We start from the raw sequence: 12,749 nt of genomic DNA, 5'->3' as shown, positions 1-12,749 counted from the left end.
GGGGCTGATCTTCGGTGCAGATGATGCTTGGGGTTGGGGCTTTTCAATCCCCGGTGCACAACTTCGAGGGTGCCTCAGAAGCTGCGTTTGAAGTTACTAGCCACTTTTCCCAGGTAGCCGGTCCCACGTCGCTCGTCGCCTCCACGGATCTCAGCTCTGCTGTGGATGTGGATCAGGGTCGGAGAAGTCTGGAAGTCAAGGCTCTGGTCGGGCTCTGCAGTCGGTTCCTCGTAGAACGTGGGCAAAGCAAAGGGTAGTCTCTTGATGGTGCCTGTTTGCACAGGGTAGCCACTCCTTGGCCACAAGGGAGATTCTTCAGTCTTCTTCTTTCGTCGAATGTCGAAGGCCCAGAGTTTCTGTTCAAGTTTGCAGGTTCAGGATAATCTAAAGTCTTGAGGCCCAACTCCCACTCTTATACTAATCTGGGGGGCTGGGATACCTGCTAGGTCACGCCTTATGGGTGGGACCTGGGAGGGGGTGGTTACACCCACTTCCCTTTGTCCAGTTTCGCGCCAGAGCTGGGGCTGGAGTGCCCCAGCGCCGGTTTGAACTGGACTATGCAAGGAACACCTTGTGTGCCCCAGGCATGTCTCATTCCTTTCAGTCCACCCTGCCCCAATACACTAAAGGCTGTCTGGGGAGGTGCTAGCACCTCCCCAAGCAGGAAACCTATTGTCCAGGCCTCCCTGGCTGGGATCACTCCCAGCTGCAGGAGGTCAGACTTGTGTCGTGGCAGCAGCATCCATTTTGTGATGCTGAGGCTTTGGTCAGAGGCTAACAGTGAAGTATGATTTTAACATGTCTTTCCCTCTAGAAGGGGGGAATAATATCCTCATGTCCAGAAATGGCATGGGGGTATTATTCCACAGTGTTAGACACCTTACACGACATGTTTCGATAAAGCCAAACCATAGTTACCATAACCGTCTAAGATTATAAGGCACTTTAAGAGTATATGGTAGGCTATATCATAGAACAGCTATAAGGACATGGTTCCGAAAGCTGCAGACAGGCTCAGCTCATGCTAGAGCACCATCTCACATGTTACCAAGCACTCTGCCTCCAGGATTGTTAAGGCCTGCCATAGGAGTGACTGATAGGTACACATGTGTCTATATGTAAGTTAGGTATAGGAATACTACACCTAAGCAAGGGGTGATTACACGACCTTGCCCCAGCTGAGTGATCAGCCAGTTGTGTCAAAATGGAAGGCCAGGCCAGGGGTGGCATAATACATGCTGCAGCCCCTGGTAGGCCTAGGGTACACCTATGCCCTGGGTACCTAGGGTACACTGTACAGGGGCCAATAAGGTGATCCTATCCAAATGGGTTATGCACCTAAAGTACATAGTATTAATTTAGAGAGAGAACAGCAGGGCTGTGGGTCTGATTAGCAGGCCCACAGCCACATCTAAGTCGAAAACCAGTAGAGCAAAAGCAAAAAGTGGGGGTGAACATAGAAAGCAGACCCTACTCTCCTACACAACCCCCCCCCCCAAACTTAGGGACATTAAACTAACCTTGACCAGTTGAGTCTTCATGTTCTAAGTGGAAATATCTGAAGAGTCCATCTGCATTGGCATGGTCAGTCCCAGGTCTATGTTCCACTGTGAAGTCCATCCCCTGTAGGGAAATGGACCACCTAAGAAGTTTGGGATTTTCACCCTTCATCTGATTTAGCCACAAGAGGGGCTTATGGTCTGTCTGAATCTTGAAGTGAGTGCCAACCAAGTATGGCCTCAGCTTCTTCAGGACCCAAACCACAGCAAAGGCCTCCCTCTCAATAGCTGACCAACGTTTCTCTCTAGGGGTCAGCCTTCTACTTATAAAAGCAATGGGCTGGTCCTGACCATCTACATTCAGTTGTGAAAGAACAGCTCCCACACCTAACTCAGAAGCATCTGTCTGGACAATGAACTCTTTGGAGTAGTCTGGACTTTTCAGAATAGGTGCACTGCACATGGCCTGCTTCAGGTCATCAAATGCTTTTTGACAGCTTACTGTCCACTGAACTTTCTTTGGCATCTTCTTGGAGGTCAAGTCATTAAGTGGTGTCACTATGGACCCATAGTTCTTAACAAACTTTCTGTAGTACCCAGTCAGGCCCAAGAAAGCTCTGACCTGAGTCTGGGTAGTTGGAGGAGTCCAGTCCTTTATGGTCTGGATCTTGCTCTCCAGTGGTTGAACCTGACCCCCACCAACTAGGTGGCCCAGGTATACAACCTTGCTCTGCCCTATCTGGCACTTAGTGGCCTTGATAGTGAGGCCTGCCTTTTGCAGGGCCTCTAAAACATTCCTCAGGTGGACCAGGTGATCCTCCCAGGTGGAGCTAAAGACAGCAATATCATCAAGATAAGCTGCACAATAATCATCCAACCCAGTAAGGACTTGATTCACCAACCTTTGGAAAGTGGCAGGTGCATTCTTCAAACCAAAGGGCATTACCACAAATTGATAATGTCCTCCTGGGGTCGAGAAAGCAGTTTTGGCCTTTGCACTCTCAGCTAGTCTGATTTGCCAGTAGCCTGCTGTCAGGTCAAATGTGCTCAAAAACTTAGCAGCTGCCAGTCTGTCAATGAGCTCATCTGCCCTAGGTATTGGGTGGGCATCTGTCCTAGTGACAGCATTGAGACCTCTGTAATCCACGAAAAACCTCATCTCTCTCTTACCATGTTGGGTGTGAGGTTTTGGCACAAGAACTACAGGACTAGCCCAAGGGCTCTCTGAAGGTTCAATGACTCCCAGCTCCAACATCTTTTGTACCTCAACTTTTATGCAGTCCCTGACATGGTCAGGTTGCCTGTAGATTTTACTCTTCACAGGCAGACTGTCACCAGTGTCCACCTCATGGGTGCACCAGTTTGTCTGACTTGGGGTCAGAGAGAACATATGTCTGTAGGATTGCAGAACTTGTCTGCAGTCCTGTTGCTGATGGACAGTGAGGCTGTCAGAAAAGACCACACCATCAACTGAGCCATCATCAGGGTTCTGAGTCAACAGGTCTGGGAGAGGGTCACTCTCTTCCTCCTGCCCCTCATCTGTAGCCATGAGTAGCCCCATGTCTGCCCTGTCAACATATGCCTTCAATCTGTTGACATGAAGCACCCTGTGGGGGCTTCTGGGAGTCCCAAGGTCCACCAAGTAGGTGACTTCTCCCTTTTTCTCAACAATAGTGTGGGGCCCAGACCATTTGTCTTGGAGTGCTGCTGGGGCCACTGGCTCCAACACCCACACTTTCTGTCCTGGCTGGTAAACAGTCAGTACAGCCTTTTGGTCATGCCAAGCTTTTTGGAGTTCTTGGCTTGCCTCAAGGTTTTTAGAAGCCTTCTTCATATACTCTGCCATCCTGGAGCGGAGACCAAGTACATAATCCACTATGTCTAGTTTGGGTTGTCTGAGAGGTCTCTCCCATCCTTCCCTCACCAAACACAGGGGTCCTCTTACAGGATGCCCAAACAAAAGCTCAAAAGGGCTGTAGCCAACCCCCTTTTGTGGGACCTCTCTGTAAGCAAACAGAAGGCAGGGTAAAAGGATGTCCCATCTTCGCCTAAGCTTGTCTGGTAATCCTTTTATCATTCCCTTTAGGGTCTTGTTGAATCTCTCAACAAGCCCATTGCACTGTGGGTGATAGGGTGTGGTGAACTTGTAGTTAACACCACACTCCTTCCACATTGCAGTCAAGTATCCTGACATGAAGTTGGCACCTCTGTCAGAAATGACCTCCTTTGGAAAGCCCACTCTGGAGAATACTCCAAGCAGGGCCCTTGCCACAACAGGAGCTGTTGTGGTCCTCAGGGGAATTGCTTCTGGGTACCTGGTGGCATGGTCCACTATCACCAGTATGAATCTGTGCCCAGATGCTGTTTGTGGGTCCATTGGTCCTCCAATATCTATGCCCACTCTTTCAAAGGGGACGCCCACCACAGGTAGTGGTATGAGGGGGGCCTTTGTGGTACCACCTGATTTGCCACTGGCTTGGCAGGTGACACAGGAGCGACCAAAACTCCTTAGTATCTTCTGACATATGGGGCCAGTGAAAGTGAGGGACAAGCCTGTCCCAAGTCTTGTTCTGGCCTAAATGTCCTGCAAGGGGAATATCATGGGCCAAGGTAAGAAGGAAGCCTCTGAACTTCAGTGGTATGACCAACCTCCTGGATGCACCAGGCTTGGGGTCTCTAGCCTCTGAATACAGTAGCCCTTCATCCCAATACACTCTATGGGTACCTTGAGCATTCCCTGCAGCCTCAGCAGCAGCCAGCTGTCTGAGGGGTTCAAGAGAGGGGCAGTCTAATTGAGCCTGCCTCAGATCTGCCCTTGAAGGTCCCCCTGTCCCAAGAAACTCAACCTGATCAGGTTCAAGTTCTTCTAGGACAGTTCCTTCAGGGCTCTCAGAATCATCCTCCTGGGAGGGCTGATCCACCACCTGAGGCAGGGGGGAAGGCACAGCCTTAACCCTACTGCTCTTTCTCTTGGGTTGTGACTGGTCCATAGTTTCAGGATCCAGCACTTGTTCAGTGGTGCACTTTTTGGCCTGTGACCTGGTCACAGCAAGGACATGTGCATCTATCCCCAGCATTTCTGCATGGGTCTGAACTAACAACAACTTTCTTGAGGCCAGTTACCCCTCCCCAGGAGAAGTTAACAATAGCCACACTATGGGAGGTAGTGGCATTGCTAGCGTTGGTCACTAGGTAATTCTCACCTAGTATGATCTGTCCAGGGTCCACAAAAGCAGGTGTCACCATTGTGACACTAGCCCCAGTGTCCCTGTAGGCCTGAGCCATTCTTTGGTTGATAAAAGGAGTCTGTCTGTACTTGCCCAGGTTACTGGGGCCTACAGTAGAGGACAAAGCTAAGTCCCCATCACAGATCAGAACAGCCTGAGTAGGTACTCTGACTAGGCCAGAATCCTCCTCAGTTCCCAGGGTTAACCCTACTACACCCTTTTGCTGGGAACCACCACTTACAGCTGAACTAGGGGGTACAGTTGCCTTAGGGGCAATGGTGGCTGGGGGCTTATCCTTTTTGGTGCACTCACTAAACCAATGTGAGTTGGACTTACAATAGTTGCACCATGGTTTCTTTTGGCCATCTTTCTTTTTATCCTTTTTGGGACCACCCTCCCCCTGAGCCTTTTGGGGGCCTGGTGAAGACTTCTGGTCTTTTTGTTTCTGATCATTACCCTTCTGGTCTGCCTTTTTCTGATCACCGCCCTGGTTCTGTTTTTTCTGCTTAACTCTAGTCCTGACCCATCTATCTGCCTTCTTTCCCAATTCTTGGGGAGAAGTCAGATCAGAATCAATCAGGTGTTGATGCAATAGCTGGTTTTGACAGTTGTTAAGTATTTGTTCTCTCATGATCAAATTATACAATCCTGTATAGTCCTTAACCTTACTTCCCATTAGCCAGCCTTCCAGAGCCTTAGTGGCACAATCTACAAAGTCAGTCCAGTCCTGAGTCTGTGTCTTCTGGGTATCCCTGAACAACAACCTGTATTGTTCAGTGGTTAGGCCAAACCCATCAATCAGAGCACTCTTCAGGACAGTGTAATTATCTGCATCCTCATCACTAACTGTGAGGAGCTTGTCTCTAACTTTCTCAGAGAAGGAGAGCCACAAGATAGCTGCCCACTGACTTTGGGGTACCTGCTGTACTTTGCAAGCTCTCTCCAAAGCAGTTATCCATTTGTGGATGTCATCCCCACACTTGTAGGGAGGGACAATCTTGCTCAGGTTTCTATTATCATAGTGCCTGTCTCTATCCTTAGGGATATTGCTGCCACCAGTGGGTTCTGACCCACTTAACTTTTGCTCTCTAGCCAGAGCAAGCTTCTCCTTGGCAAGGGCAAGTTCTTCCCTCTGAATCCTCAGATTAGCGTCCCTCATTCTGGCTTCATGTTCCTTTCTCTCAGGGGAAGTCATTCCTCTGTGAGCGGAAACACTAGAGATGCTAGAGACATGGGAGTGGATGGATTCCCTTGAAGGGGATCTGTCCTTCCTGCTTCTCTGTGTAAGCCTACTTGGGGGTCTGTATGGGGGAACCCCATGCAAACTCCCATGTAAGCTTAGGTTAGCCTGGCTAAGTCTTCCTACTTGGCCCTGGCTGTCTACCTCTTCATCTGAAGTCCCATCTGACTCCTCTGTGGTGGGTAGACCCTCCTCTGTACCTAGGGTACCTGCCTGAGAGGCCTTAAGAGCATCATACTCCTCTAGGAGTTGTCTTAACTGAAGGAGGGTAGGGTTTGCACCCTGTTTTATTCCTCTGGAGGTACACAATTGTCTCATCTCCTGGAATGTTAAGGTATCATATCTAGAGGGGGTCTTCTGCAGACCTGACCCTCCTGAGAGAGCATCTACTTGATCTCCTCTCAGAGACATGATCTAGTGAGGGTGTGGTGTGTGCACCTACCTACACTAGTTGTTTCTACTAAACCTCTCTGGTAGTTGTAGTCAGGGTGTGTTACTCCCTTCAACCTACAACTACTAAGTCCAGTAGGACTTAAGTATTATAATCTATGTTATATGTACCTAGACAATATCTGTGTGATCTTTCAATTTAGTATCTCAAGATTACAATGGTATTACAACAGCAAGCTCAGATCCCAACCGCTGCTCACCAATGTGAGAAGTTGGCCTGATGTATGATGTCACTAGTTCTAGTGTACACCTTATATCAGTCCAAATACCCTTATGGTGATTGGTTGTAAAGTCAACCTTATAGACCAGCTATCCTAGTGGAAGCATGGACAAGAGCAGTCTTAGGCTAAACTCTGAATGGCATGTGAAGCCAGCTGTGATACCATATATAATCCCTTGAATACCAAATGAAAGGACACCACAACCGATATATATATAAAATAAAGTGTATTTATTCTAGTCAAACCCTCAGCACTCTTTATGAGATTAGAGGTAAGTACAACACAGTCTTATTTAAGCATACATTAAGTCACACAGGTAAGTAATACAGTTAGGCCCTAGGGGCCACGCAAACCATATACTAAGTAAGTGGTATAAGGACCACTGTCACGGAAATAGAATAGGCCTAGGCCTAGGGAATCGCTGGGGCTACACTACACTAGCTTTAGTTAGGAAGTGGGAGGCCCACGGGATTCGTGTGCAGAGTGGAAACACTCACGCGTAATGCGTAAAAGTCACTAGCAATAGTACAGTTTAGAAAACGATAGATTTAGGACACTTCCGGAGTAGCTAGGAAGTCGAGACTGGAAAACTAGACACTAGGATAGTCACTATCCTGATGAGCACCGGAGTACCCAAGTTACCTAGCCCACAGGCTGCGGGTGCATAGGGGTGAAGTTGCGTCGGTTTTCGTCGTCGACTCCTATGGATGCCTGAAGAAAGATGCTGACAGGCAGTCAGTGAAGAGTGTCCGGTGGATCCCAAGGCTGGGATCAAGAAGAGAGGAAACCTGCAAGCAGAAGGGACAGAGTCAAGGTCACTAGCCAGTGACCACGTGGAACCAGGAAGGAACCAGGCGATGTCGTGAAGATTGCAGGTGAAGGTGAAGCTTGTCGCTGCAGCCAGGAGGACCAGGAAGCGTCAAGGACGACCAGGACCAGGAGGCGAGCTGTCCCACGAAGGCTCTTGCTGTCGGCGGCGTCGAAGTTGGACTAGGACTCACCAAGCCTTGGCAAGCGGAACCCACGAAGAACGGAGGACTTGCTTCTGGTGCAGACCAGGAAGGTCTGGGGTGCTTCTTCTTTGCAGAGAAGCGGGGCCAGTCTGGAGGAGCCAAACCAGCGCAGAAGATTTCAGGGTGCGTCGTCACAAAGGCCACTAGCCAGCGGGCAAGCAACCGGACAGACGCGGCAAGCAGGAAAATGCAGAAGGGCCCCACGCAGGACTCGTGGAGTGTGGGGGGCTGATCTTCGGTGCAGATGATGCTTGGGGTTGGGGCTTCTCAATCCCCGGTGCACAACTTCGACGGTGCCTCAGAAGCTGCGTTTGAAGTTACTAGCCACTTTTCCCAGGTAGCCGGTCCCACGTCGCTCGTCGCCTCCACGGATCTCAGCTCTGCTGTGGATGTGGATCAGGGTCGGAGAAGTCTGGAAGTCAAGGCTCTGGTCGGGCTCTGCAGTCGGTTCCTCGTAGAACGTGGGCAAAGCAAAGGGTAGTCTCTTGATGGTGCCTGTTTGCACAGGGTAGCCACTCCTTGGCCACAAGGGAGATTCTTCAGTCTTCTTCTTTCGTCGAATGTCGAAGGTCCAGAGTTTCTGTTCAAGTTTGCAGGTTCAGGATAATCTAAAGTCTTGAGGCCCAACTCCCACTCTTATACTAATCTGGGGGGCTGGGATACCTGCTAGGTCACGCCTTATGGGTGGGACCTGGGAGGGGGTGGTTACACCCACTTCCCTTTGTCCAGTTTCGCGCCAGAGCTGGGGCTGGAGTGCCCCAGCGCCGGTTTGAACTGGACTATGCAAGGAACACCTTGTGTGCCCCAGGCATGTCTCATTCCTTTCAGCCCACCCTGCCCCAATACACTAAAGGCTGTCTGGGGAGGTGCTAGCACCTCCCCAAGCAGGAAACCTATTGTCCAGGCCTCCCTGGCTGGGATCACTCCCAGCTGCAGGAGGTCAGACTTGTGTCGTGGCAGCAGCATCCATTTTGTGATGCTGAGGCTTTGGTCAGAGGCTAACAGTGAAGTATGATTTTAACATGTCTTTCCCTCTAGAAGGGGGGAATAATATCCTCATGTCCAGAAATGGCATGGGGGTATTATTCCACAGTGTTAGACACCTTACACGACATGTTTCAATAAAGCCAAACCATAGTTACCATAACCGTCTAAGATTATAAGGCACTTTAAGAGTATATGGTAGGCTATATCATAGAACAGCTATAAGGACATGGTTCCGAAAGCTGCAGACAGGCTCAGCTCATGCTAGAGCACCATCTCACATGTTACCAAGCACTCTGCCTCCAGGATTGTTAAGGCCTGCCATAGGAGTGACTGATAGGTACACATGTGTCTATATGTAAGTTAGGTATAGGAATACTACACCTAAGCAAGGGGTGATTACACGACCTTGCCCCAGCTGAGTGATCAGCCAGTTGTGTCAAAATGGAAGGCCAGGCCAGGGGTGGCATAATACATGCTGCAGCCCCTGGTAGGCCTAGGGTACACCTATGCCCTGGGTACCTAGGGTACACTGTACAGGGGCCAATAAGGTGATCCTATCCAAATGGGTTATGCACCTAAAGTACATAGTATTAATTTAGAGAGAGAACAGCAGGGCTGTGGGTCTGATTAGCAGGCCCACAGCCACATCTAAGTCGAAAACCAGTAGAGCAAAAGCAAAAAGTGGGGGTGAACATAGAAAGCAGTACGTGTCGTACCACCGTCTATATACACCCCAGTACGTTCAAGTTGTACCCCCACCCCTGTACGTGTCGTACCACCGTCAATGTACACCCCAGTACGTTCCAGTCGCACCCCCACCCCTGTACGTGTCGTACCACCGTCAATGTACACCCCAGTACGTTCCAGTCCTACCCCCACCCCTGTACGTGTCGTACCACCGTCAATGTACACCCCAGTACGTTCCAGTCGCACCCCCAACACAACCTCCTAAGTACGGAGCGCACCCCAGGCCCCAACATCACAACCGCATGTACGAGTCGTACCAAGCCACACACAAGGACAGCACCGTACAACCAAATGGCCCATGTACACACCGTACACACGCTCAAAACGCACGTACACAACCAGGACAAAACAAAACAACACAAGAATACACTATTCGAATGGCACAAAGCCACAAACATGGCCAACAAACACTAAAAAAACACATTCACTGACCTGCAACTGCCAAAAACAAACAGAGGCCCAAAACACCACCACTCCTTATAACACACCCACCCAAACTTCAAACACAGCCACACCCACCCATGGACCAATAAAAAGGGCCCACACACACAAACCATGAGCCTTTGCAACAGACTCACTGCTGCCAGACACCACAGAACCATACTACAAGCTTCACCACACCTTACACTTGCACACCTTCACACAACCACCTCCACAAACACCCCCTCATCACATTCACACACACACACCTGCACAACCACACCCACACACCCACAACCATCCACACACACCCCCCACCATCCACACCCACACCCCTCACCATGCCCACTAACAAGAATCCAAAGTTCAGTAACCGAGAGTTGGAGGTCCTTGTTGATGAAATCCTCAGAGTCGAGCCACAGCTCTTTGGAACATTGGTCAGACAGACCAGCATGGCAGCAAAAACAGCCATGTGGCAGACCATCGTCGATGCTGTGAATGCTGTTGCGGACACCAGAAGGACCAGGCAGGAATGCCAAGCCAGGTGGTACGATCTGCGGAGGAGGGTCCGAGCCAAGATGCTGGAGGAACACAACCAGGCCAACGCCACTGGAGGAGGGCCCTCCCGCAGACCCGTACACTACCAGCCCTGGGAGGAGAGGGTGATGGCCATACAGCCGGTGGAGGCAGTCGAAGGATTAGGAGGACTCCGAGACCCGGGTGAGTACATGAACAACGCACCTCACATGGGGGGGACCTCATCCACAACCAAAATCACTAACAGGCACGCAACCACCCCAACCTATCGCATGACTCAACCACACTCCATGAACACGCACATGCCACTGCCGCCACCATGCCCCATGCACCCAGCTGGACAATGTCAAGTCACAGGCCACAGAAGACACCAACACATGACAGCGAAACCCGGATGGCGGGAGGGTGGGCCCCAAAAATCACATAGTGCAACTCAGAAGCAGACAACAATGCCCTCTGCCCATATGGCCCAGGTCACAGCCAGACAAACAGTGTGTCCCCACACAGGAAAGACTCGCCAGCAAATGGCAGACGCCTTGCATCAACACATGGGGGTGAAGGCACTGTTTTGCACATGACAGCAGCTAATGAACAGCCAACACTGTGAAAGAGTGGCAGCACACACAACCACAGCAGCAGCGCACACACAGACACTACACCCAATGGGTGCCTGGAGATCAGAAACAAACTCACAGCAACAAGCCAAGGGCCATTCAAAGGACTGGAAAAAGTGTGTGTCTAGGAAGCTGGGCTGAGGTGACAGAGGGTGACACACAGAGGGAGGGAGAGGGGGACAGAGAGGGAGGGAGAGGGGGACAGAGAGGGAGGGAGACACAGGGACACGGACAGAGGGAGGAGGCTGACACACGGAGGGAGGGAGAGGGGGACAGAGAGGGAGGGAGACACAGGAAGACGGACAGAGGGAGGAGGCTGACACACAGAGGGAGGGAGAGGGGGACAGAGAGGGAGGGAGAGGGGGACAGAGAGGGAGGGAGACACAGGGACACGGACAGAGGGAGGAGGCTGACACACGGAGGGAGGGAGAGGGGGACAGAGAGGGAGGGAGAGGGGGACAGAGAGGGAGGGAGACACAGGGACACGGACAGAGGGAGGAGGCTGACACACGGAGGGAGGGAGAGGGGACAGAGAGGGAGGGAGACACAGGGACACGGACAGAGGGAGGAGGCTGACACACAGAGGGAGGGAGAGGGGGACAGAGAGGGAGGGAGACACAGGGACACGGACAGAGGGAGGAGGCTGACACACAGAGGGAGGGAGAAGGGGACAGAGAGGGAGGGAGACACAGGGACACGGACAGAGGGAGGAGGCTGACACACAGAGGGAGGGAGAGGGGGACAGAGAGGGAGGGAGACACAGGAAGACGGACAGAGGGAGGAGGCTGACACACAGAGGGAGGGAGAGGGGGACAGAGAGGGAGGGAGAGGGGGACAGAGAGGGAGGGAGAGGGGGACAGAGAGGGAGGGAGACACAGGGAGAGCAAATCAGCCGTGTGGTGTGTGGGAATGTCTGCTCGTCAGCAGGTAGACTGCGTGCATGTAGCCAAGGGTGGCCAGTGCCAGAACCCCCCCTCTTCACCATGGCAAAACACAGGGCCATGTCACAACCTGTTCACGAGCACAACGACAGCTACCTGCATTATATAAGTGTGTGGATCCACTCCATGTGCACATGTACAGTGCTACACGGAAGGCGCCAATGCATGGCTCGCCACACCTGCCCACTCCACTGCTGACTGCAGTCACACTTGACGCAGCAAGTAAGACTGTGCCACACATAGTTAAAGGGGCCAAAGTGGTGCCCAAGGGACACACCCATGCACAAGTGCACTGTGAGTGGAATGCAAGACAGATCCTAATTCCAAGAGGAAAAGTGCCAACTTTGAAACTGATGAAACATGGATGTTGCATGGACCAAAATTAACATTGTCTCTCTCACACACAGGTCAACGTCGTGGTTCACCCCCCAACACTGGGGGGGAAGACTCACAGGACCCGGATCTGCGGGAGCCCGATCCCACCGGCAGCGACGACTCTCACCACTCTGTGGACGACCCCGACCGACCTGGCCCCTCTGGTGTCCAACCACCTGCAGCACCTGCGTCAGGTACAACTGTGCCAACCACCACCCCCACTCCTGCCACATTCCAGGAGACACCCAGGATCCCTGCCCCACCACCACAATGCAGCCAGGCTGGCCAGGAGGGACACGGTGTCCCGGGCACCCAGGAGGAGGCAGGCGACAACGCCAATGCCACCCCTCAGGGGTCCCGGAGACCCAATGTACCCACAAGGGCAGGCCAGGTGCAAGTGGGCAGGGGTGGTGGGAGTGGAGGACGGCGGAGGCGCGAGCCTGACCAGTTGGCTGGGGAACCGGTATTTGCCCATGTC

This window comes from Triturus cristatus, chromosome 1_1, assembly GCF_964204655.1.
Source record: "Triturus cristatus chromosome 1_1, aTriCri1.1, whole genome shotgun sequence".
In the NCBI taxonomy this organism is placed as follows: Eukaryota; Metazoa; Chordata; class Amphibia; order Caudata; family Salamandridae; genus Triturus; species Triturus cristatus.
This window is presented reverse-complemented; position numbering follows the sequence as displayed.